Source organism: Scophthalmus maximus, chromosome 6 (genome assembly GCF_022379125.1).
Source record: "Scophthalmus maximus strain ysfricsl-2021 chromosome 6, ASM2237912v1, whole genome shotgun sequence".
Classification (NCBI taxonomy): Eukaryota; Metazoa; Chordata; class Actinopteri; order Pleuronectiformes; family Scophthalmidae; genus Scophthalmus; species Scophthalmus maximus.
Window position 1 is genome coordinate 25,598,978 of NC_061520.1, and position 18,876 is coordinate 25,617,853.

General features: G+C 44.2%; 1 protein-coding gene and 21 non-coding genes across 22 annotated transcripts in view; all 22 read left to right on the forward strand.

The window, feature by feature from the left end:
- The window catches only part of mfsd4aa (major facilitator superfamily domain containing 4Aa), a 46,389-nt gene that overhangs the window by 13,601 nt on the left and 13,912 nt on the right, over positions 1-18,876 (forward strand). The gene's annotated exons all lie outside the window — the stretch shown is intronic.
- trnaf-gaa lies at positions 73-145 on the forward strand. Its single transcript has one exon. It is a non-coding gene; the product is annotated as a tRNA-Phe (tRNA).
- trnaf-gaa lies at positions 996-1,068 on the forward strand. The gene has a single exon. It is a non-coding gene; the product is annotated as a tRNA-Phe (tRNA).
- trnaf-gaa lies at positions 1,688-1,760 on the forward strand. Its single transcript has one exon. It is a non-coding gene; the product is annotated as a tRNA-Phe (tRNA).
- Positions 2,843-2,915, forward strand: trnaf-gaa. The gene has a single exon. It is a non-coding gene; the product is annotated as a tRNA-Phe (tRNA).
- Positions 3,536-3,608, forward strand: trnaf-gaa. The gene has a single exon. It is a non-coding gene; the product is annotated as a tRNA-Phe (tRNA).
- trnaf-gaa lies at positions 4,229-4,321 on the forward strand. Its single transcript has 2 exons — positions 4,229-4,265; positions 4,286-4,321. It is a non-coding gene; the product is annotated as a tRNA-Phe (tRNA).
- trnaf-gaa lies at positions 4,942-5,034 on the forward strand. Its single transcript has 2 exons — positions 4,942-4,978; positions 4,999-5,034. It is a non-coding gene; the product is annotated as a tRNA-Phe (tRNA).
- trnaf-gaa lies at positions 6,348-6,440 on the forward strand. Its single transcript has 2 exons — positions 6,348-6,384; positions 6,405-6,440. It is a non-coding gene; the product is annotated as a tRNA-Phe (tRNA).
- On the forward strand, positions 7,754-7,826 carry trnaf-gaa. The gene has a single exon. It is a non-coding gene; the product is annotated as a tRNA-Phe (tRNA).
- Positions 8,446-8,518, forward strand: trnaf-gaa. The gene has a single exon. It is a non-coding gene; the product is annotated as a tRNA-Phe (tRNA).
- trnaf-gaa lies at positions 9,601-9,673 on the forward strand. The gene has a single exon. It is a non-coding gene; the product is annotated as a tRNA-Phe (tRNA).
- On the forward strand, positions 10,294-10,366 carry trnaf-gaa. The gene has a single exon. It is a non-coding gene; the product is annotated as a tRNA-Phe (tRNA).
- Positions 10,986-11,058, forward strand: trnaf-gaa. The gene has a single exon. It is a non-coding gene; the product is annotated as a tRNA-Phe (tRNA).
- trnaf-gaa lies at positions 12,141-12,213 on the forward strand. Its single transcript has one exon. It is a non-coding gene; the product is annotated as a tRNA-Phe (tRNA).
- On the forward strand, positions 12,834-12,906 carry trnaf-gaa. Its single transcript has one exon. It is a non-coding gene; the product is annotated as a tRNA-Phe (tRNA).
- Positions 13,527-13,599, forward strand: trnaf-gaa. Its single transcript has one exon. It is a non-coding gene; the product is annotated as a tRNA-Phe (tRNA).
- trnaf-gaa lies at positions 14,451-14,523 on the forward strand. Its single transcript has one exon. It is a non-coding gene; the product is annotated as a tRNA-Phe (tRNA).
- On the forward strand, positions 15,606-15,678 carry trnaf-gaa. Its single transcript has one exon. It is a non-coding gene; the product is annotated as a tRNA-Phe (tRNA).
- Positions 16,299-16,371, forward strand: trnaf-gaa. Its single transcript has one exon. It is a non-coding gene; the product is annotated as a tRNA-Phe (tRNA).
- On the forward strand, positions 17,223-17,295 carry trnaf-gaa. Its single transcript has one exon. It is a non-coding gene; the product is annotated as a tRNA-Phe (tRNA).
- Positions 18,378-18,450, forward strand: trnaf-gaa. The gene has a single exon. It is a non-coding gene; the product is annotated as a tRNA-Phe (tRNA).

The following is an 18,876-nucleotide window of genomic DNA, read 5'->3' on the forward strand; positions in this document are numbered from 1 at the left end:
ATGTTTGCTGAAATGATTGCTAAAAACTGTAGGCATTTTGGATTTTTAGCCTCCGTAGTTCAAGTTTACAGGGTCGAAATAGCTCAGTTGGGAGAGCGTTAGACTGAAGATCTAAAGGTCCCTGGTTCGATCCCGGGTTTCGGCAGCTGACGAGCTGTCCTCTAATGATGATGACTAATAATAATGTGGGAACTTTGTCGGAGTGTCACTTGTCTTCATGGGCTCACTTTGGACCCCAGTCTGGTTAAGGTGGCAATGCAGCGTTCTATGCTACGTGTAGTCAAGACAAGAGGTTAGTAAAGTCATTGTCAAGGCTTCAGCCCCCACTCACTATGAAAGTGCCTACAACTTTCATAGTGAGTGGGGGCTGAAGCTATTTGTTGCTTTTGGGCACATAGAGGTGTTCTTTTCATGACTCTTCAATGTCAGGTGTAAGGTATGGTAATGTTCCACTAGCCCTTTTATGATTCGTAAAGGATTACTAAAACTTTAGCTTATTTGCACCAGGTAGCCTCCGTAATTGCTCTTTGGAGGGTCAAATAGCTGATTTAAGAGTGCATTGGACTGAAGATCGAAAGGTCCCTGATTCCTTGCTTGGTCTGGCCAGCAGATTATCAGTGTTTTATGGACGTATTACCAACGGGGCATCAACGTCAGGGGGAATGTATGTTAAGGTTGCACCAACCCCACCATGTTTGCTGAAATGATTGCTGAAAACTGAAGGCATTTTGCATGGCGTAGCCTCCGTAGTTCAAGTTTACAGGGCCGAAATAGCTCAGTTGGGAGAGCGTTAGACTGAAGATCTAAAGGTCCCTGATTCCTTGCTTGGTTTGGCTAGCAGATTATCAGTGTTTTTATGGACATATTACCAACTGGGCATCAACGTCAGGGTGAATGTATGTTAGGTTGCACCAACCCCACCATGTTTGCTGAAATGATTGCTAAAAACTGTAGGCATTTTGCATCACTTAGCCTCCGTAGTTCAAGTTTACAGGGCCGAAATAGCTCAGTTGGGAGAGCGTTAGACTGAAGATCTAAAGGTCCCTGGTTCGATCCCGGGTTTCGGCAGCTGACGAGCTGTCCTTTAATGATGATGACTAATAATAATGTGGGAAATTTGTCGGAGTGTCACTTGTCTTCATGGGCTCACTTTGGACCCCAGTCTGGTTAAGGTGGCAATGCAGCGTTCTATGCTACGTGTAGTCAAGACAAGAGGTTAGTAAAGTCATTGTCAAGGCTTCAGCCCCCACTCACTATGAAAGTGCCTACAACTTTAATAGTGAGTGGGGGCTGAAGCTATTTGTTGCTTTTGGGCACATAGAGGTGTTCTTTTCATGAATCTTCAATGTCAGGTGTAAGGTATGGTAATGTTCCACTAGCCCTTTTATGATTCGTAAAGGATTACTACAACTTTAGCTTATTTGCACCACGTAGCCTCCGTAATTGCTCTTTCGAGAGTTAAATAGCTGATTTAAGAGCGCATTGGACTGAAGATCGAAAGTTCCCTGATTCCTTGCTTGGTCTGGCTAGCAGATTATCAGTGTTTTTATGGACATATTACCAACTGGGCATCAACGTCAGGGTGAATGTATGTTAGGTTGCACCAACCCCACCATGTTTGCTGAAATGATTGCTAAAAACTGTAGGCATTTTGCATCGCGTAGCCTCCGTAGTTCAAGTTTACAGGGCCGAAATAGCTCAGTTGGGAGAGCGTTAGACTGAAGATCTAAAGGTCCCTGGTTCGATCCCGGGTTTCGGCAGCTGACGAGCTGTCCTTTAATGATGATGACTAATAATAATGTGGGAACTTTGTCGGACGGTCACTTGTCTTCATGGGCTCACTTTGGACCCCAGTCTGGTTAAGGTGGCAACGCAGCGTTCTATGCTACCTGTAGTCAAGACAAGAGGTTAGTAAAGTCATTCTCAAGGCTTCAGCCCACACTCACTATAAAAATGCCTACAACTTTCATAGTGAGTTGGGGGCTGAAGCTATTTTTTGCTTTTTGGCACATAGAGGTGTTCTTTTCATGACTCTTCAATGTCAGGTGTAAGGTATGGTAATGTTCCACTAGCCCTTTTATGATTCGTAAAGGATTACTACAACTTTATCTTATTTGCACCAGGTAGCCTCCGTAATTGCTCTTTCGAGAATCAAATAGCTGATTTCAGAAGGGCATTGGACTGACGATCGAAAGGTCCTTGGTTCGATCCTGGGTTTCGGCAGCTGACGAGCTGTCCTTTAATGATGATGACTAATAATAATGTGGGAACTTTGTCGGAGTGTCACTTGTTGTCATGGGCTCACTTTGGACCCCAGTCTGGTTAAGGTGGCAATGCAGCGTTCTATGCTACCTGTAGTCAAGACAAGAGGTTAGTAAAGTCATTGTCAAGGCTTCAGCCCCCACTCACTATGAAAGTGCCTACAACTTTCATAGTGAGTGGGGGCTGAAGCTATTTGTTGCTTTTGGGCACATAGAGGTGTTCTTTTCATGAATCTTCAATGTCAGGTGTAAGGTATGGTAATGTTCCACTAGCCCTTTTATGATTCGTAAAGGATTACTACAACTTTAGCTTATTTGCACCACGTATCCTCCGTAATTGCTCTTTCGAGAGTTAAATAGCTGATTTAAGAGCGCATTGGACTGAAGATCTAAATGTCCCTGATTCCTTGCTTGGTCTGGCTAGCAGATTATCAGTGTTTTTATGGACATATTACCAACTGGGCATCAACGTCAGGGTGAATGTATGTTAGGTTGCACCAACCCCACCATGTTTGCTGAAATGATTGCTAAAAACTGTAGGCATTTTGCATCGGTTAGCCTCCGTAGTTCAAGTTTACAGGGCCGAGATAGCTCAGTTGGGAGAGCGTTAGACTGAAGATCTAAAGGTCCCTGGTTCGATCCCGGGTTTGGGCAGCTGACGAGTTGTCCTTTAATGATGATGACTAATAATAATGTGGGAACTTTGTCGGAGTGTCACTTGTCTTCATGGGCTCACTTTGGACCCCAGTCTGGTTAAGGTGGCAACGCAGCGTTCTATGCTACCTGTAGTCAAGACAAGAGGTTAGTAAAGTCATTCTCAAGGCTTCAGCCCCCACTCACTATAAAAATGCCTACAACTTTCATAGTGAGTTGAGGGCTGAAGCTATTTGTTGCTTTTGGGCACATAGAGGTGTTCTTTTCATGACTCTTCAATGTCAGGTGTAAGGTATGGTAATGTTCCACTAGCCCTTTTATGATTCGTAAAGGATTACTAAAACTTTAGCTTATTTGCACCAGGTAGCCTCCGTAATTGCTCTTTGGAGGGTCAAATAGCTGATTTAAGAGCGCATTGGACTGAAGATCTAAATGTCCCTGATTCCTTGCTTGGTCTGGCTAGCAGATTAACAGTGTTTTTATGGACATATTACCAACTGGGCATCAACGTCAGGGTGAATGTATGTTAGGTTGCACCAACCCCACCATGTTTGCTGAAATGATCGCTAAAAACTGTAGGCATTTTGCATTTTTTAGCCTCCGTAGTTCAAGTTCAAAGGGCCGAAATAGCTCAGTTGGGAGAGCGTTAGACTGAAGATCTAAAGGTCCCTGGTTCGATCCCGGGTTTCGGCAGCTGACGAGCTGTCCTTTAATGATGATGACTAATAATAATGTGGGAACTTTGTCGGAGTGTCACTTGTCTTCATGGGCTCACTTTGGACCCCAGTCTGGTTAAGGTGGCAATGCAGCGTTCTATGCTACCTGTAGTCAAGACAAGAGGTTAGTAAAGTCATTGTCAAGGCTTCAGCCCCCACTCACTATAAAAATGCCTACAACTTTCATAGTGAGTTGGGGGCTGAAGCTATTTGTTGCTTTTGGGCACATAGAGGTGTTCTTTTCATGAATCTTCAATGTCAGGTGTAAGGTATGGTAATGTTCCACTAGCCCTTTTATGATTCGTAAAGGATTACTACAACTTTAGCTTATTTGCACCACGTAGCCTCCGTAATTGCTCTTTCGAGAGTTAAATAGCTGATTTAAGAGCGCATTGGACTGAAGATCTAAATGTCCCTGATTCCTTGCTTGGTCTGGCTAGCAGATTATCAGTGTTTTTATGGACATATTACCAACTGGGCATCAACGTCAGGGTGAATGTATGTTAGGTTGCACCAACCCCACCATGTTTGCTGAAATGATTGCTAAAAACTGTAGGCATTTTGCATCGGTTAGCCTCCGTAGTTCAAGTTTACAGGGCCGAAATAGCTCAGTTGGGAGAGCGTTAGACTGAAGATCTAAAGGTCCGTGGTTTGATCTAAAGGTCCCTGGTTCGATCCCGGGTTTCGGCAGCTGACGAGCTGTCCTTTAATGATGATGACTAATAATAATGTGGGAACTTTGTCGGAGTGTCACTTGTCTTCATGGGCTCACTTTGGACCCCAGTCTGGTTAAGGTGGCAATGCAGCGTTCTATGCTACCTGTAGTCAAGACAAGAGGTTAGTAAAGTCATTGTCAAGGCTTCAGCCCCCACTCACTATAAAAATGCCTACAACTTTCATAGTGAGTTGGGGGCTGAAGCTATTTGTTGCTTTTGGGCACATAGAGGTGTTCTTTTCATGAATCTTCAATGTCAGGTGTAAGGTATGGTAATGTTCCACTAGCCCTTTTATGATTCGTAAAGGATTACTACAACTTTAGCTTATTTGCACCACGTAGCCTCCGTAATTGCTCTTTCGAGAGTTAAATAGCTGATTTAAGAGCGCATTGGACTGAAGATCTAAATGTCCCTGATTCCTTGCTTGGTCTGGCTAGCAGATTATCAGTGTTTTTATGGACATATTACCAACTGGGCATCAACGTCAGGGTGAATGTATGTTAGGTTGCACCAACCCCACCATGTTTGCTGAAATGATTGCTAAAAACTGTAGGCATTTTGCATCGGTTAGCCTCCGTAGTTCAAGTTTACAGGGCCGAAATAGCTCAGTTGGGAGAGCGTTAGACTGAAGATCTAAAGGTCCGTGGTTTGATCTAAAGGTCCCTGGTTCGATCCCGGGTTTCGGCAGCTGACGAGCTGTCCTTTAATGATGATGACTAATAATAATGTGGGAACTTTGTCGGAGGGTCACTTGTCTTCATGGGCTCACTTTGGACCCCAGTCTGGTTAAGGTGGCAATGCAGCGTTCTATGCTACCTGTAGTCAAGACAAGAGGTTAGTAAAGTCATTCTCAAGGCTTCAGCCCACACTCACTATAAAAATGCCTACAACTTTCATAGTGAGTTGGGGGCTGAAGCTATTTGTTGCTTTTGGGCACATAGAGGTGTTCTTTTCATGACTCTTCAATGTCAGGTGTAAGGTATGGTAATGTTCCACTAGCCCTTTTATGATTCGTAAAGGATTACTACAACTTTATCTTATTTGCACCAGGTAGCCTCCGTAATTGCTCTTTCGAGAATCAAATAGCTGATTTCAGAGGGCATTGGACTGACGATCGAAAGGTCCCTGGTTCGATCCCGGGTTTCGGCAGCTGACGAGCTGTCCTTTAATGATGATGACTAATAATAAAGTGGGAACTTTGTCGGAGTGTCACTTGTCTTCATGGGCTCACTTTGGACCCCAGTCTGGTTAAGGTGGCAATGCAGCGTTCTATGCTACCTGTAGTCAAGACAAGAGGTTAGTAAAGTCATTCTCAAGGCTTCAGCCCCCACTCACTATAAAAATGCCTACAACTTTCATAGTGAGTTGGGGGCTGAAGCTATTTGTTGCTTTTGGGCACATAGAGGTGTTCTTTTCATGAATCTTCAATGTCAGGTGTAAGGTATGGTAATGTTCCACTAGCCCTTTTATGATTCGTAAAGGATTACTACAACTTTAGCTTATTTGCACCACGTAGCCTCCGTAATTGCTCTTTCGAGAGTTAAATAGCTGATTTAAGAGCGCATTGGACTGAAGATCTAAATGTCCCTGATTCCTTGCTTGGTCTGGCTAGCAGATTATCAGTGTTTTATGGACGTATTACCAACGGGGCATCAACGTCAGGGGGAATGTATGTTAAGGTTGCACCAACCCCACCATGTTTGCTGAAATGATTGCTGAAAACTGAAGGCATTTTGCATGGCGTAGCCTCCGTAGTTCAAGTTTACAGGGCCGAAATAGCTCAGTTGGGAGAGCGTTAGACTGAAGATCTAAAGGTCCCTGATTCCTTGCTTGGTCTGGCTAGCAGATTATCAGTGTTTTTATGGACATATTACCAACTGGGCATCAACGTCAGGGTGAATGTATGTTAGGTTGCACCAACCCCACCATGTTTGCTGAAATGATTGCTAAAAACTGTAGGCATTTTGCATCGGTTAGCCTCCGTAGTTCAAGTTTACAGGGCCGAAATAGCTCAGTTGGGAGAGCGTTAGACTGAAGATCTAAAGGTCCGTGGTTTGATCTAAAGGTCCCTGGTTCGATCCCGGGTTTCGGCAGCTGACGAGCTGTCCTTTAATGATGATGACTAATAATAATGTGGGAACTTTGTCGGAGGGTCACTTGTCTTCATGGGCTCACTTTGGACCCCAGTCTGGTTAAGGTGGCAATGCAGCGTTCTATGCTACCTGTAGTCAAGACAAGAGGTTAGTAAAGTCATTCTCAAGGCTTCAGCCCACACTCACTATAAAAATGCCTACAACTTTCATAGTGAGTTGGGGGCTGAAGCTATTTGTTGCTTTTGGGCACATAGAGGTGTTCTTTTCATGACTCTTCAATGTCAGGTGTAAGGTATGGTAATGTTCCACTAGCCCTTTTATGATTCGTAAAGGATTACTACAACTTTATCTTATTTGCACCAGGTAGCCTCCGTAATTGCTCTTTCGAGAATCAAATAGCTGATTTCAGAGGGCATTGGACTGACGATCGAAAGGTCCCTGGTTCGATCCCGGGTTTCGGCAGCTGACGAGCTGTCCTTTAATGATGATGACTAATAATAAAGTGGGAACTTTGTCGGAGTGTCACTTGTCTTCATGGGCTCACTTTGGACCCCAGTCTGGTTAAGGTGGCAATGCAGCGTTCTATGCTACCTGTAGTCAAGACAAGAGGTTAGTAAAGTCATTCTCAAGGCTTCAGCCCCCACTCACTATAAAAATGCCTACAACTTTCATAGTGAGTTGGGGGCTGAAGCTATTTGTTGCTTTTGGGCACATAGAGGTGTTCTTTTCATGAATCTTCAATGTCAGGTGTAAGGTATGGTAATGTTCCACTAGCCCTTTTATGATTCGTAAAGGATTACTACAACTTTAGCTTATTTGCACCACGTAGCCTCCGTAATTGCTCTTTCGAGAGTTAAATAGCTGATTTAAGAGCGCATTGGACTGAAGATCTAAATGTCCCTGATTCCTTGCTTGGTCTGGCTAGCAGATTATCAGTGTTTTATGGACGTATTACCAACGGGGCATCAACGTCAGGGGGAATGTATGTTAAGGTTGCACCAACCCCACCATGTTTGCTGAAATGATTGCTGAAAACTGAAGGCATTTTGCATGGCGTAGCCTCCGTAGTTCAAGTTTACAGGGCCGAAATAGCTCAGTTGGGAGAGCGTTAGACTGAAGATCTAAAGGTCCCTGATTCCTTGCTTGGTCTGGCTAGCAGATTATCAGTGTTTTTATGGACATATTACCAACTGGGCATCAACGTCAGGGTGAATGTATGTTAGGTTGCACCAACCCCACCATGTTTGCTGAAATGATTGCTAAAAACTGTAGGCATTTTGCATCGCGTAGCCTCCGTAGTTCAAGTTTACAGGGCCGAAATAGCTCAGTTGGGAGAGCGTTAGACTGAAGATCTAAAGGTCCCTGGTTCGATCCCGGGTTTCGGCAGCTGACGAGCTGTCCTTTAATGATGATGACTAATAATAATGTGGGAACTTTGTCGGACGGTCACTTGTCTTCATGGGCTCACTTTGGACCCCAGTCTGGTTAAGGTGGCAATGCAGCGTTCTATGCTACCTGTAGTCAAGACAAGAGGTTAGTAAAGTCATTGTCAAGGCTTCAGCCCCCACTCACTATAAAAATGCCTACAACTTTCATAGTGAGTTGGGGGCTGAAGCTATTTGTTGCTTTTGGGCACATAGAGGTGTTCTTTTCATGACTCTTCAATGTCAGGTGTAAGGTATGGTAATGTTCCACTAGCCCTTTTATGATTCGTAAAGGATTACTAAAACTTTAGCTTATTTGCACCAGGTAGCCTCCGTAATTGCTCTTTGGAGGGTCAAATAGCTGATTTAAGAGCGCATTGGACTGAAGATCGAAAGGTCCCTGATTCCTTGCTTGGTCTGGCTAGCAGATTATCAGTGTTTTTATGGACATATTACCAACTGGGCATCAACGTCAGGGTGAATGTATGTTAGGTTGCACCAACCCCACCATGTTTGCTGAAATGATTGCTAAAAACTGTAGGCATTTTGGATTTTTAGCCTCCGTAGTTCAAGTTTACAGGGCCGAAATAGCTCAGTTGGGAGAGCGTTAGACTGAAGATCTGAAGGTCCCTGGTTCGATCCCGGGTTTCGGCAGCTGACGAGCTGTCCTCTAATGATGATGACTAATAATAATGTGGGAACTTTGTCGGAGGGTCACTTGTCTTCATGGGCTCACTTTGGACCCCAGTCTGGTTAAGGTGGCAATGCAGCGTTCTATGCTACCTGTAGTCAAGACAAGAGGTTAGTAAAGTCATTCTCAAGGCTTCAGCCCACACTCACTATAAAAATGCCTACAACTTTCATAGTGAGTTGGGGGCTGAAGCTATTTGTTGCTTTTGGGCACATAGAGGTGTTCTTTTCATGACTCTTCAATGTCAGGTGTAAGGTATGGTAATGTTCCACTAGCCCTTTTATGATTCGTAAAGGATTACTACAACTTTATCTTATTTGCACCAGGTAGCCTCCGTAATTGCTCTTTCGAGAATCAAATAGCTGATTTCAGAGGGCATTGGACTGACGATCGAAAGGTCCTTGGTTCGATCCCGGGTTTCGGCAGCTGACGAGCTGTCCTCTAATGATGATGACTAATAATAATGTGGGAACTTTGTCGGAGTGTCACTTGTTGTCATGGGCTCACTTTGGACCCCAGTCTGGTTAAGGTGGCAATGCAGCGTTCTATGCTACCTGTAGTCAAGACAAGAGGTTAGTAAAGTCATTGTCAAGGCTTCAGCCCCCACTCACTATGAAAGTGCCTACAACTTTCATAGTGAGTTGGGGGCTGAAGCTATTTGTTGCTTTTGGGCACATAGAGGTGTTCTTTTCATGAATCTTCAATGTCAGGTGTAAGGTATGGTAATGTTCCACTAGCCCTTTTATGATTCGTAAAGGATTACTACAACTTTAGCTTATTTGCACCACGTATCCTCCGTAATTGCTCTTTCGAGAGTTAAATAGCTGATTTAAGAGCGCATTGGACTGAAGATCTAAATGTCCCTGATTCCTTGCTTGGTCTGGCTAGCAGATTATCAGTGTTTTTATGGACATATTACCAACTGGGCATCAACGTCAGGGTGAATGTATGTTAGGTTGCACCAACCCCACCATGTTTGCTGAAATGATTGCTAAAAACTGTAGGCATTTTGCATAGGTTAGCCTCCGTAGTTCAAGTTTACAGGGCCGAAATAGCTCAGTTGGGAGAGCGTTAGACTGAAGATCTAAAGGTCCCTGGTTCGATCCCGGGTTTCGGCAGCTGACGAGCTGTCCTTTAATGATGATGACTAATAATAATGTGGGAACTTTGTCGGAGTGTCACTTGTCTTCATGGGCTCACTTTGGACCCCAGTCTGGTTAAGGTGGCAACGCAGCGTTCTATGCTACCTGTAGTCAAGACAAGAGGTTAGTAAAGTCATTCTCAAGGCTTCAGCCCCCACTCACTATAAAAATGCCTACAACTTTCATAGTGAGTTGAGGGCTGAAGCTATTTGTTGCTTTTGGGCACATAGAGGTGTTCTTTTCATGACTCTTCAATGTCAGGTGTAAGGTATGGTAATGTTCCACTAGCCCTTTTATGATTCGTAAAGGATTACTAAAACTTTAGCTTATTTGCACCAGGTAGCCTCCGTAATTGCTCTTTGGAGGGTCAAATAGCTGATTTAAGAGCGCATTGGACTGAAGATCGAAAGGTCCCTGATTCCTTGCTTGGTCTGGCTAGCAGATTATCAGTGTTTTTATGGACATATTACCAACTGGGCATCAACGTCAGGGTGAATGTATGTTAGGTTGCACCAACCCCACCATGTTTGCTGAAATGATCGCTAAAAACTGTAGGCATTTTGGATTTTTTAGCCTCCGTAGTTCAAGTTCAAAGGGCCGAAATAGCTCAGTTGGGAGAGCGTTAGACTGAAGATCTAAAGGTCCCTGGTTCGATCCCGGGTTTCGGCAGCTGACGAGCTGTCCTTTAATGATGATGACTAATAATAATGTGGGAACTTTGTCGGACGGTCACTTGTCTTCATGGGCTCACTTTGGACCCCAGTCTGGTTAAGGTGGCAATGCAGCGTTCTATGCTACCTGTAGTCAAGACAAGAGGTTAGTAAAGTCATTGTCAAGGCTTCAGCCCCCACTCACTATAAAAATGCCTACAACTTTCATAGTGAGTTGGGGGCTGAAGCTATTTGTTGCTTTTGGGCACATAGAGGTGTTCTTTTCATGACTCTTCAATGTCAGGTGTAAGGTATGGTAATGTTCCACTAGCCCTTTTATGATTCGTAAAGGATTACTAAAACTTTAGCTTATTTGCACCAGGTAGCCTCCGTAATTGCTCTTTGGAGGGTCAAATAGCTGATTTAAGAGCGCATTGGACTGAAGATCGAAAGGTCCCTGATTCCTTGCTTGGTCTGGCTAGCAGATTATCAGTGTTTTTATGGACATATTACCAACTGGGCATCAACGTCAGGGTGAATGTATGTTAGGTTGCACCAACCCCACCATGTTTGCTGAAATGATTGCTAAAAACTGTAGGCATTTTGGATTTTTAGCCTCCGTAGTTCAAGTTTACAGGGCCGAAATAGCTCAGTTGGGAGAGCGTTAGACTGAAGATCTGAAGGTCCCTGGTTCGATCCCGGGTTTCGGCAGCTGACGAGCTGTCCTCTAATGATGATGACTAATAATAATGTGGGAACTTTGTCGGAGGGTCACTTGTCTTCATGGGCTCACTTTGGACCCCAGTCTGGTTAAGGTGGCAATGCAGCGTTCTATGCTACCTGTAGTCAAGACAAGAGGTTAGTAAAGTCATTCTCAAGGCTTCAGCCCACACTCACTATAAAAATGCCTACAACTTTCATAGTGAGTTGGGGGCTGAAGCTATTTGTTGCTTTTGGGCACATAGAGGTGTTCTTTTCATGACTCTTCAATGTCAGGTGTAAGGTATGGTAATGTTCCACTAGCCCTTTTATGATTCGTAAAGGATTACTACAACTTTATCTTATTTGCACCAGGTAGCCTCCGTAATTGCTCTTTCGAGAATCAAATAGCTGATTTCAGAGGGCATTGGACTGACGATCGAAAGGTCCTTGGTTCGATCCCGGGTTTCGGCAGCTGACGAGCTGTCCTCTAATGATGATGACTAATAATAATGTGGGAACTTTGTCGGAGTGTCACTTGTTGTCATGGGCTCACTTTGGACCCCAGTCTGGTTAAGGTGGCAATGCAGCGTTCTATGCTACCTGTAGTCAAGACAAGAGGTTAGTAAAGTCATTGTCAAGGCTTCAGCCCCCACTCACTATGAAAGTGCCTACAACTTTCATAGTGAGTTGGGGGCTGAAGCTATTTGTTGCTTTTGGGCACATAGAGGTGTTCTTTTCATGAATCTTCAATGTCAGGTGTAAGGTATGGTAATGTTCCACTAGCCCTTTTATGATTCGTAAAGGATTACTACAACTTTAGCTTATTTGCACCACGTATCCTCCGTAATTGCTCTTTCGAGAGTTAAATAGCTGATTTAAGAGCGCATTGGACTGAAGATCTAAATGTCCCTGATTCCTTGCTTGGTCTGGCTAGCAGATTATCAGTGTTTTTATGGACATATTACCAACTGGGCATCAACGTCAGGGTGAATGTATGTTAGGTTGCACCAACCCCACCATGTTTGCTGAAATGATTGCTAAAAACTGTAGGCATTTTGCATAGGTTAGCCTCCGTAGTTCAAGTTTACAGGGCCGAAATAGCTCAGTTGGGAGAGCGTTAGACTGAAGATCTAAAGGTCCCTGGTTCGATCCCGGGTTTCGGCAGCTGACGAGCTGTCCTTTAATGATGATGACTAATAATAATGTGGGAACTTTGTCGGAGTGTCACTTGTCTTCATGGGCTCACTTTGGACCCCAGTCTGGTTAAGGTGGCAACGCAGCGTTCTATGCTACCTGTAGTCAAGACAAGAGGTTAGTAAAGTCATTCTCAAGGCTTCAGCCCCCACTCACTATAAAAATGCCTACAACTTTCATAGTGAGTTGAGGGCTGAAGCTATTTGTTGCTTTTGGGCACATAGAGGTGTTCTTTTCATGACTCTTCAATGTCAGGTGTAAGGTATGGTAATGTTCCACTAGCCCTTTTATGATTCGTAAAGGATTACTAAAACTTTAGCTTATTTGCACCAGGTAGCCTCCGTAATTGCTCTTTGGAGGGTCAAATAGCTGATTTAAGAGCGCATTGGACTGAAGATCGAAAGGTCCCTGATTCCTTGCTTGGTCTGGCTAGCAGATTATCAGTGTTTTTATGGACATATTACCAACTGGGCATCAACGTCAGGGTGAATGTATGTTAGGTTGCACCAACCCCACCATGTTTGCTGAAATGATCGCTAAAAACTGTAGGCATTTTGGATTTTTTAGCCTCCGTAGTTCAAGTTCAAAGGGCCGAAATAGCTCAGTTGGGAGAGCGTTAGACTGAAGATCTAAAGGTCCCTGGTTCGATCCCGGGTTTCGGCAGCTGACGAGCTGTCCTTTAATGATGATGACTAATAATAATGTGGGAACTTTGTCGGAGTGTCACTTGTCTTCATGGGCTCACTTTGGACCCCAGTCTGGTTAAGGTGGCAATGCAGCGTTCTATGCTACCTGTAGTCAAGACAAGAGGTTAGTAAAGTCATTCTCAAGGCTTCAGCCCCCACTCACTATAAAAATGCCTACAACTTTCATAGTGAGTTGGGGGCTGAAGCTATTTGTTGCTTTTGGGCACATAGAGGTGTTCTTTTCATGAATCTTCAATGTCAGGTGTAAGGTATGGTAATGTTCCACTAGCCCTTTTATGATTCGTAAAGGATTACTACAACTTTAGCTTATTTGCACCACGTAGCCTCCGTAATTGCTCTTTCGAGAGTTAAATAGCTGATTTAAGAGCGCATTGGACTGAAGATCTAAATGTCCCTGATTCCTTGCTTGGTCTGGCTAGCAGATTAACAGTGTTTTTATGGACATATTACCAACTGGGCATCAACGTCAGGGTGAATGTATGTTAGGTTGCACCAACCCCACCATGTTTGCTGAAATGATTGCTAAAAACTGTAGGCATTTTGCATCGGTTAGCCTCCGTAGTTCATGTTTACAGGGCCGAAATAGCTCAGTTGGGAGAGCGTTAGACTGAAGATCGAAAGGTCTCTGGTTCGATCCAGGGTTTCGGCAGCTGACGAGCTGTCCTTTAATGATGATGACTAATAATAATGTGGGAACTTTGTCGGAGTGTCACTTGTTGTCATGGGCTCACTTTGGACCCCAGTCTGGTTAAGGTGGCAATGCAGCGTTCTATGCTACCTGTAGTCAAGACAAGAGGTTAGTAAAGTCATTCTCAAGGCTTCAGCCCCCACTCACTATGAAAGTGCCTACAACTTTCATAGTGAGTTGGGGGCTGAAGCTATTTGTTGCTTTTGGGCACATAGAGGTGTTCTTTTCATGACTCTTCAATGTCAGGTGTAAGGTATGGTAATGTTCCACTAGCCCTTTTATGATTCGTAAAGGATTACTAAAACTTTAGCTTATTTGCACCAGGTAGCCTCCGTAATTGCTCTTTGGAGGGTCAAATAGCTGATTTAAGAGCGCATTGGACTGAAGATCGAAAGGTCCCTGATTCCTTGCTTGGTCTGGCCAGCAGATTATCAGTGTTTTATGGACGTATTACCAACGGGGCATCAACGTCAGGGGGAATGTATGTTAAGGTTGCACCAACCCCACCATGTTTGCTGAAATGATTGCTGAAAACTGAAGGCATTTTGCATGGCGTAGCCTCCGTAGTTCAAGTTTACAGTGCCGAAATAGCTCAGTTGGGAGAGCGTTAGACTGAAGATCGAAAGGTCCCTGATTCCTTGCTTGGTTTGGCTAGCAGATTATCAGTGTTTTTATGGACATATTACCAACTGGGCATCAACGTCAGGGTGAATGTATGTTAGGTTGCACCAACCCCACCATGTTTGCTGAAATGATTGCTAAAAACTGTAGGCATTTTGCATCGCGTAGCCTCCGTAGTTCAAGTTTACAGGGCCGAAATAGCTCAGTTGGGAGAGCGTTAGACTGAAGATCAGAAGGTCCCTGGTTCGATCCCGGGTTTCGGCAGCTGACGAGCTGTCCTCTAATGATGATGACTAATAATAATGTGGGAACTTTGTCGGAGGGTCACTTGTCTTCATGGGCTCACTTTGGACCCCAGTCTGGTTAAGGTGGCAATGCAGCGTTCTATGCTACCTGTAGTCAAGACAAGAGGTTAGTAAAGTCATTCTCAAGGCTTCAGCCCACACTCACTATAAAAATGCCTACAACTTTCATAGTGAGTTGGGGGCTGAAGCTATTTGTTGCTTTTGGGCACATAGAGGTGTTCTTTTCATGACTCTTCAATGTCAGGTGTAAGGTATGGTAATGTTCCACTAGCCCTTTTATGATTCGTAAAGGATTACTACAACTTTATCTTATTTGCACCAGGTAGCCTCCGTAATTGCTCTTTCGAGAATCAAATAGCTGATTTCAGAGGGCATTGGACTGACGATCGAAAGGTCCTTGGTTCGATCCCGGGTTTCGGCAGCTGACGAGCTGTCCTCTAATGATGATGACTAATAATAATGTGGGAACTTTGTCGGAGTGTCACTTGTTGTCATGGGCTCACTTTGGACCCCAGTCTGGTTAAGGTGGCAATGCAGCGTTCTATGCTACCTGTAGTCAAGACAAGAGGTTAGTAAAGTCATTGTCAAGGCTTCAGCCCCCACTCACTATGAAAGTGCCTACAACTTTCATAGTGAGTTGGGGGCTGAAGCTATTTGTTGCTTTTGGGCACATAGAGGTGTTCTTTTCATGAATCTTCAATGTCAGGTGTAAGGTATGGTAATGTTCCACTAGCCCTTTTATGATTCGTAAAGGATTACTACAACTTTAGCTTATTTGCACCACGTATCCTCCGTAATTGCTCTTTCGAGAGTTAAATAGCTGATTTAAGAGCGCATTGGACTGAAGATCGAAATGTCCCTGATTCCTTGCTTGGTCTGGCTAGCAGATTATCAGTGTTTTTATGGACATATTACCAACTGGGCATCAACGTCAGGGTGAATGTATGTTAGGTTGCACCAACCCCACCATGTTTGCTGAAATGATTGCTAAAAACTGTAGGCATTTTGCATAGGTTAGCCTCCGTAGTTCAAGTTTACAGGGCCGAAATAGCTCAGTTGGGAGAGCGTTAGACTGAAGATCTAAAGGTCCCTGGTTCGATCCCGGGTTTCGGCAGCTGACGAGCTGTCCTTTAATGATGATGACTAATAATAATGTGGGAACTTTGTCGGAGTGTCACTTGTCTTCATGGGCTCACTTTGGACCCCAGTCTGGTTAAGGTGGCAACGCAGCGTTCTATGCTACCTGTAGTCAAGACAAGAGGTTAGTAAAGTCATTCTCAAGGCTTCAGCCCCCACTCACTATAAAAATGCCTACAACTTTCATAGTGAGTTGAGGGCTGAAGCTATTTGTTGCTTTTGGGCACATAGAGGTGTTCTTTTCATGACTCTTCAATGTCAGGTGTAAGGTATGGTAATGTTCCACTAGCCCTTTTATGATTCGTAAAGGATTACTAAAACTTTAGCTTATTTGCACCAGGTAGCCTCCGTAATTGCTCTTTGGAGGGTCAAATAGCTGATTTAAGAGCGCATTGGACTGAAGATCGAAAGGTCCCTGATTCCTTGCTTGGTCTGGCTAGCAGATTATCAGTGTTTTTATGGACATATTACCAACTGGGCATCAACGTCAGGGTGAATGTATGTTAGGTTGCACCAACCCCACCATGTTTGCTGAAATGATTGCTAAAAACTGTAGGCATTTTGCATAGGTTAGCCTCCGTAGTTCAAGTTTACAGGGCCGAAATAGCTCAGTTGGGAGAGCGTTAGACTGAAGATCTAAAGGTCCCTGGTTCGATCCCGGGTTTCGGCAGCTGACGAGCTGTCCTTTAATGATGATGACTAATAATAATGTGGGAACTTTGTCGGAGTGTCACTTGTTGTCATGGGCTCACTTTGGACCCCAGTCTGGTTAAGGTGGCAATGCAGCGTTCTATGCTACCTGTAGTCAAGACAAGAGGTTAGTAAAGTCATTCTCAAGGCTTCAGCCCCCACTCACTATAAAAATGCCTACAACTTTCATAGTGAGTTGGGGGCTGAAGCTATTTGTTGCTTTTGGGCACATAGAGGTGTTCTTTTCATGACTCTTCAATGTCAGGTGTAAGGTATGGTAATGTTCCACTAGCCCTTTTATGATTCGTAAAGGATTACTAAAACTTTAGCTTATTTGCACCAGGTAGCCTCCGTAATTGCTCTTTGGAGGGTCAAATAGCTGATTTAAGAGCGCATTGGACTGAAGATCGAAAGGTCCCTGATTCCTTGCTTGGTCTGGCCAGCAGATTATCAGTGTTTTATGGACGTATTACCAACGGGGCATCAACGTCAGGGGGAATGTATGTTAAGGTTGCACCAACCCCACCATGTTTGCTGAAATGATTGCTGAAAACTGAAGGCATTTTGCATGGCGTAGCCTCCGTAGTTCAAGTTTACAGTGCCGAAATAGCTCAGTTGGGAGAGCGTTAGACTGAAGATCGAAAGGTCCCTGATTCCTTGCTTGGTTTGGCTAGCAGATTATCAGTGTTTTTATGGACATATTACCAACTGGGCATCAACGTCAGGGTGAATGTATGTTAGGTTGCACCAACCCCACCATGTTTGCTGAAATGATTGCTAAAAACTGTAGGCATTTTGCATCGCGTAGCCTCCGTAGTTCAAGTTTACAGGGCCGAAATAGCTCAGTTGGGAGAGCGTTAGACTGAAGATCAGAAGGTCCCTGGTTCGATCCCGGGTTTCGGCAGCTGACGAGCTGTCCTCTAATGATGATGACTAATAATAATGTGGGAACTTTGTCGGAGGGTCACTTGTCTTCATGGGCTCACTTTGGACCCCAGTCTGGTTAAGGTGGCAATGCAGCGTTCTATGCTACCTGTAGTCAAGACAAGAGGTTAGTAAAGTCATTCTCAAGGCTTCAGCCCACACTCACTATAAAAATGCCTACAACTTTCATAGTGAGTTGGGGGCTGAAGCTATTTGTTGCTTTTGGGCACATAGAGGTGTTCTTTTCATGACTCTTCAATGTCAGGTGTAAGGTATGGTAATGTTCCACTAGCCCTTTTATGATTCGTAAAGGATTACTACAACTTTATCTTATTTGCACCAGGTAGCCTCCGTAATTGCTCTTTCGAGAATCAAATAGCTGATTTCAGAGGGCATTGGACTGACGATCGAAAGGTCCTTGGTTCGATCCTGGGTTTCGGCAGCTGACGAGCTGTCCTTTAATGATGATGACTAATAATAATGTGGGAACTTTGTCGGAGTGTCACTTGTTGTCATGGGCTCACTTTGGACCCCAGTCTGGTTAAGGTGGCAATGCAGCGTTCTATGCTACCTGTAGTCAAGACAAGAGGTTAGTAAAGTCATTGTCAAGGCTTCAGCCCCCACTCACTATGAAAGTGCCTACAACTTTCATAGTGAGTTGGGGGCTGAAGCTATTTGTTGCTTTTGGGCACATAGAGGTGTTCTTTTCATGAATCTTCAATGTCAGGTGTAAGGTATGGTAATGTTCCACTAGCCCTTTTATGATTCGTAAAGGATTACTACAACTTTAGCTTATTTGCACCACGTATCCTCCGTAATTGCTCTTTCGAGAGTTAAATAGCTGATTTAAGAGCGCATTGGACTGAAGATCGAAATGTCCCTGATTCCTTGCTTGGTCTGGCCAGCAGATTATCAGTGTTTTTATGGACATATTACCAACTGGGCATCAACGTCAGGGTGAATGTATGTTAGGTTGCACCAACCCCACCATGTTTGCTGAAATGATTGCTAAAAACTGTAGGCATTTTGCATAGGTTAGCCTCCGTAGTTCAAGTTTACAGGGCCGAAATAGCTCAGTTGGGAGAGCGTTAGACTGAAGATCTAAAGGTCCCTGGTTCGATCCCGGGTTTCGGCAGCTGACGAGCTGTCCTTTAATGATGATGACTAATAATAATGTGGGAACTTTGTCGGAGTGTCACTTGTCTTCATGGGCTCACTTTGGACCCCAGTCTGGTTAAGGTGGCAACGCAGCGTTCTATGCTACCTGTAGTCAAGACAAGAGGTTAGTAAAGTCATTCTCAAGGCTTCAGCCCCCACTCACTATAAAAATGCCTACAACTTTCATAGTGAGTTGAGGGCTGAAGCTATTTGTTGCTTTTGGGCACATAGAGGTGTTCTTTTCATGACTCTTCAATGTCAGGTGTAAGGTATGGTAATGTTCCACTAGCCCTTTTATGATTCGTAAAGGATTACTAAAACTTTAGCTTATTTGCACCAGGTAGCCTCCGTAATTGCTCTTTGGAGGGTCAAATAGCTGATTTAAGAGCGCATTGGACTGAAG